Below are 6,572 nucleotides of genomic sequence, written 5' to 3'. Positions count from 1 at the left end.
ATTTTAGACAGTATTACAGCTGTCCCCCATTTTCCTGTCCTTTGTCCGCCCACAAACCTAGCCTTTACCCCATCCCAGGCCTTCATTACACTACTGTCTGTGTCCATGAACTATGCAAGTTCTTTGGTTAATCTCTTTCTGTTCCTTCTACCCATCCCATCTGAGATATGTCAGTCTGTACCATGCTTCCATGCCTCTGGACTTTGAATTTCTAGTTTGATCTTGAAAATACACACTTAGATTTTTTTTAAAAAATGGCAAGAGGAGATTTCAACAACTGAAGTAGCTGATAAACATTATAGTAAAAACACTTTGGATGTTTCCTTTATCTGAAATGTCATCTTCCCTATCTCTCTGCTGGCTTCTTTCTACCCTTCAAAGTTTGGTTCAAAGTTTTCTTTGTCTTTTTAAAAATATGTTTTTATTGTTTTTTGTTTTTTGTTTTAGATAGAGGGGAAGGAAGAAGGAAAGAAAAACATTGATGTGAGAGCAGAACATAAATCAGATGCCTCTTGCACTGGAGCCTGCAACTGAGGCATGTGCTGGGAACAGAAATTGAACTGGTGACCCCGACCTCTTGGTGCATGGGACAATGCCCAACCAATTGAGCCACACTGTCCAGGGATCAAAGGTCTCCTTTGCATTGAATAGCTTCTTAAGCTGAATTATTAATATCACGATTCCACAGCATTTTATACATGTTTTTATGATGTTCTTTTTGTTCATCATTTTCAGGTCTATCATTTATTGTATGCCCATTATGTACCAGGCAATTTGTAAACATATTACATACATGGTTTTATTTAATACTTGTTACAGCCTTATGAGATAGGCATTATTATTCCAATTTACTGAGGAGATTAAGAAATTATTTCATCTCATTCAACAAATAAGACATGGTCCTAAGATTTTTCCTGATGTTGGATTAGGCTCTTTAGTGTGTTGGTCCAGGCCTCATGAGTTCTCTGATGTAGGCCAAAGTGAGTCACTGTGCTTGCCTGGCTCTGGGGCGGATCCCTAAGTAGTCTGGTGGGTTGGGCGGGGCCTCCATAGCCCAGAGGCTGGTTCTGTCACAGAACTCAGACCTTGAATGTCCTTGTTTGGAGCTGCTCTGGAACTGGGATCAGTGGGGGTATCCAGGTCCCAGTCAGGCCTCCACTAAGGTTGGTGCCTGTAGCTTGCAGGAGCAGCTGGCTGGCACTTCCTCTCCTCCCAATGCCTCAACTCTGCCTGAGTCTCTGGTATCCACTAGTCACCATCCCAAGCAAGAGGAGATATTAAAAAAAATCTCTTAGCCCTGCTTGGCTCTCTAATCTTCCAGCATGGCTGGCTCTTGCTGGGCAGGGCTTCTGCCCAGGCTCCCACCAGGTCCAGATTTCCAAGTTCCCCACGTCCATAGGCAGGGCACAGATTTCCAGCCCAGAGCCAATCCACAGGTAAGGGAAGGGGTGCCTCCTCTTTGCTGGAGGTGGGGAGGATTGCTCTTCTTTCCCAGGACACTCTGTGTGGTCAGCATCCTGCAATCCACTGAATGTTCTTTCAGAGAATAATAGGATCCTCAGATTCACTGCTAGGTGAACTGTTCAGTCCCCTCCACTGGTCCGGAGGTTTGTGGCATGGCCCCTCTTGCAGACACCCATCAGGTGTCTTCCCAGTCTGGTGCTGTAACCAAGCAATGGCCTTTTGCCGGGATAGTGTGGATCCGAGTCTCCCAGCTGGACTGAATTGCCACTTATTCCCACTGCCAGATGCTATGTGGACTCCCCTTCCCTTCTCAGTTGTTCTGATTTGGGGTTCCCTGTGTGGGGCTGAGACCCCATGCTCCCAGGAGGCAGGGGCTGCACTGCTGCACCTTTCCTGGGGCCTCCCAGCCATGCCGTGCATGTTGGTTCACCCACTACGTGTTCTCCTGCCCCTCTCAGGGCTCCCTGCTAACAATATTTCAGATCAGCTATTTTTCAGCTGGGTTTTCAAGTTGAATGCTCTGCATTTTAGCCACAAGTCCAGTCTGGAGTGGGAGCAAGAGGACAGAACTTCCCTAGACCGCAGTCATATTGCCTCTCCTCCTAGAATCATAATTATTTTAAACTACAAAATACAAAAGGTGGGCCAATATGTAAGTGAAGTTGAAGCAAGTAGAAATGTTTTCTACATTATTTATAAAATGATTTGACTACATAAAAACCATTTTTCATGACTTCTACAGATGGTATTATCTTAGAAAGATATTCATTCATCAGGTAAATGTAGTCAATCACAGAGAACTTCAGAGATAGTAGTACATCATAGCTATGCTCCCCTCACCAACCCCCCATTCTTCTGGAATGGCAGGAATACAAATCCTTTTACAGACCACCTTGAAAACTCACCATCAAGATCTTGAAATAATTAGAAGGTAGTATTTAGTATAGAATTAAGTGAGATGAACATAGTTTTCATTCCTGAAATAAGTTTTCTGACAATTAAAACAAGTAGCTGGAGATTGAATGAACAATTGATCATTATCTACATACTCCTTCATTCGTGTTAAAAATATGTATTAAATGTCTATTGTGTGCAAGGCTTTAAGCTAGCCTATAGAAATATAACTATAAACCAAAACAGCTCTCGTGTGTATTATCAAGTGAGGAAGGAAGTCACCAATTTAAAAAGAACAAAAATTACACCTGTGATAATTGCTTCACAGAGAAATGTATGCTGCTGTGAGAGCCAATAAAAGGAGAAAGAAAAGCAAAGGGAATATAGCCAATAATATTCTAATGTATGTATGGTGTCAGATGAGTACAAGATTTACTGGGAAGCTCCCTTAGTAAATTATATAATGTCTAATTACTGAGATGTATAAATGAAACTAATATTGTATGTCAACTGTAATTGAAAAAAATTATATTAAAAAACAAATAATTCATCCATTTACTAGTCCATTAAAGTTATTTTACACCTAAATTTTGCATAAGCCATGGGATTAAGCCATAACTTGACTAAGGACAGGACTATATTTGATCTTTGCATTCCCAGTGCCCCTTTTTTTAATTGAGTGAAAAAAGAAAAGAAATAAAAGCTCATTAACTGAAGAGGGACTTCAGATTAGTAGAAATAAAAAGTAAAAGAATGTGATAGCTTAATGCTACATGGGATTGGGGAAACATTAGGTGGATTTTGAAGCTTTTCTACTTTAATTTCCAATTTGACTGTCTGATTTGTAATTTATATTTGTTTATAGTTGTCTGTTGCCCAGATTGGTTTCTTTCCCATCTTAATGTGCAAATATAAGAAATTAAATAGTTATTACATTGCTGGGGTTATCTGTGGTATTTCCGGATGTCTTTAGTGCAACTATGAAAATAAACACTGAACTTCTAAAAATTCTTGCATACTGAGAATTGGATGGCGGGTTTCAGAGATACTTGAGACACCCAGGCTTGTCTTTTCACTCTCAGTTTTGATTTCACAGGGTGGCACTGCTCTGCGGAAGCAGAGAGCTGAGTGTGCAGGCCAATGGGGGCTCATAAAGAGGCCTAAGAGGCGGAGGAAGGATGACACAGATTACTGTGCATTGGGCCAGACTCAGTGTTATGATCCTCATGGCTTTGGGGAGCTAGTCACGGGGTGGTGGATGTTTTCTTCTGCTTTGTAGCTATTGGAAGACCAAGAGAACTGGCTCAAGGTCACAGAAAAAGTGAAGCAAGATTCAGGCTAGTCCTCCATTCTTGAGTGCCAACCAACTCTCTGCTGGTAGAGCTCTATCCTGAATTATCTTCTTCCTGCAGATTTGCTCCTCTCCTGTATTAACTCTTTCATTTAGAGGTACTTTTAATCACCCTGATGACCAAGACAAAAACCTCTTTGTTCCATGTGAAAAGCTTCCAGGCTCTGGCAGGTGTCAAAGAATAAGGCCAATGGGTATAGAGGGCCTGTGTAAAACTGCAGGCCTTCAAGTGCAAATTTAAAAAAGAACATATGTTAGTCCAAATTGCTACCCTGGATTATTATCCTTCTCAACTTCTCTTTTTCCCTTAAGCATATATCTTAAAGTTTATTTTGTCCCCTTGAGCCTACCTTTGACATGACTTTTGCTCCCTTCCTCCCTTCTTATAGTCACTGCTCTGATTCTGTCATCTTCTCTCTCCTACTACTTGACCTTTCTCACTTCAATTTAGCTGGCACACTTTCCCTATACCCATCCACTGCACTGTCAAGAAACTTAGTCCTCTATAGCCCACATGTGACTGCATCTTCGCATTGTGTGTAAACTTTGATAGTTCCCCAGTGCCCATAGGCTAAGGTGGAACTCAGCAATCTAATTTTGAGAAACAGCCTCAACTGCTACCCCTCCTCCTCTTGTCCTGCACTCCAGAATATCAGACTACTTGCTAGTCTCCAAGTGTGCTCCATAATGGCATTGCTCATTTAGTGTGAGGGATGAACTCCTAGAAATGGAAATGCTACCTGAATCAATCGTATGTGGGGTCATTCAGCATGGTCTCCCAGGATAGGCATGCCTGACACAATACACAGGCAATGGCTCTTCAGATTGCCTCAAATACCCTGAAGTCATGACATCCCTCTGGCCATAGTTTCTTCTAGGCCATGGGTCACACAACGGTTGGTCAATCATCCTAAGCTGCATGACTGGCCTCATAACATTTAAAAGATGATCTTTATTATTGGTGCCCTAGACCATTCTTAAAGTGACTCAAGAAATAAAGATCACTTTTTAGCATCTAACATGGTACTCTTGGTGTGTTTTTTTTTTTGGATATCTTCAAGACTAATACTGGCAATTCTTTATGGGTCAAACTCATGTCTAGAATACAACATAAATGACAGAAGGAAAGCCCACAGAAGAGAAAACAACACGCTGAATCAGAAGATTATAGTAAGAAGCTTATTTACTGAGAATTTGCATGAACACTCACTAGTGTATAGTACAATTCGTTAAATATATGATATCTACTACACACACACACACACACACACACACACACACACTCACACTACTGGAGGCCCAGTGCACATAATTCGAGCACAGGGTCCCTAGGCCTGGCTGGCAATCAGGGCCAATCAGGTCCCTGCCTCCCCACTTCCCCGCCGCCTCCTTCCCTTACTCCCTCAGCACCCCTTCACTGCTGCTGGTCACCTGCCATGTTCTGTGCCAGGGTCAGCACACATCATAGTGAGTGATCAAACTCCCAGTCTCCTGGTCGAAGTCCTGAGGAGATACTTTACATATTAGCCTCTTATTAGGCTGTGTGTGTGTGTGTGTGTGTGTGTGTGTGTGTGTGTGCATGTGCGCATGTGTGTGTTTAGAGAAAATAATTTAGAGATATTATGGCAGGGGACTTCATAAATGGGGATATGAGTGTGAATCTGTGCATACTATTCCCTCAGCTTTAGGTGTTCTTATCTTTTTATCCACTTGGTGAGTTCCTATTCATGTCTTAGGCTCTGTATAAACATCAGCTAGACCCTTATTACTCATGGTGTGCTCCATGGACCAGCAGTAGTGCATTTCCTTGGAGCCTGTTGCAAATATAGAATCTCAGATCTCAGCCCAGATTCACTGAGTCAGAATCAGTATTTCAACAAAATCCCATAAAAGCTTAAGAAGCACTGGCCTAATCTTCTCTGTACCCCTCCAGCAAAACAAAAGGCTCTATGTCAACACAGTTGGTGTTTAGTCTTCATCACATTGTATCACAATTAGTTGCTTATATGAACCTAAAACAGGAGGAGGCCCTTCACAATGTTTGCTAAAACACATGAGGGCATATTAATCCAGAGGTCTGCTATTGATTATGATATCTGTAATAATACATTCTAGATTAGTTGACCCAATTTCCTTCTCTCCTTCAGAAGTTTGAAAAGCCAAAAATATGATTGTTTAGTCTCCCTTACAGCCAGATATGGCCATGGGACAGTCTTGACAATGAGAAATAAACAGCAGTTGGCTTTTGCTAGTAACTCTTGATGTGTTGAAATGATTATCAATTAGTTTGGTGGTAATTGAACTGAATGCATTTCTCACCAGTACAGTGTCTGATCAATCAAACAGGCAAATCAAATTTGTTCTCTTTACAAGTCCTGGCTGAGGTTCTATAGGTGGAATAGAATCAAGTGTTAGAATCATCGCTATTTGGTTGTTTCTTTCTTTCTTTTTTTATTCTATTTCCCTAAATAATTAAGGATAACATTTACTCCCAATATTCCTCCAATGAGAAACAGAAACCTGGAACATGTAAAATTTTCACAACTTGAAATTTTGGCAAATGCATCAATCTTGGACCATCAAAGAAATTAGTTAAGACCTCTGGTCAGTATCAGGACAGAAACTTCTCCCTTGCCCTTCTTGATGTGGCTGTCACAAAAATGGAAGAGGCGGCCACATGAGGAAGTTTAAAAATACAGGAATTATGTTTGCTTTAATGGGAGCTTTGTGAAAACACCTCTCTCTCAGTTATGTTTAAATCTAGCATGCTGCCTGACCCAAATGGCATGAGGATGCTTTGGGTTATTACAATCTCTCAATATATCCCATTGTATTGAGAAGAGAATTAATTTGCTTGAATAAT

The sequence above is a fragment of the Pipistrellus kuhlii genome, unplaced genomic scaffold, assembly GCF_014108245.1.
Source record: "Pipistrellus kuhlii isolate mPipKuh1 unplaced genomic scaffold, mPipKuh1.p scaffold_m20_p_8, whole genome shotgun sequence".
Taxonomy (NCBI): domain Eukaryota; kingdom Metazoa; phylum Chordata; class Mammalia; order Chiroptera; family Vespertilionidae; genus Pipistrellus; species Pipistrellus kuhlii.
The sequence above is the reverse complement of the archived record's forward strand: the minus strand, read 5'-3'. Positions refer to the sequence as shown.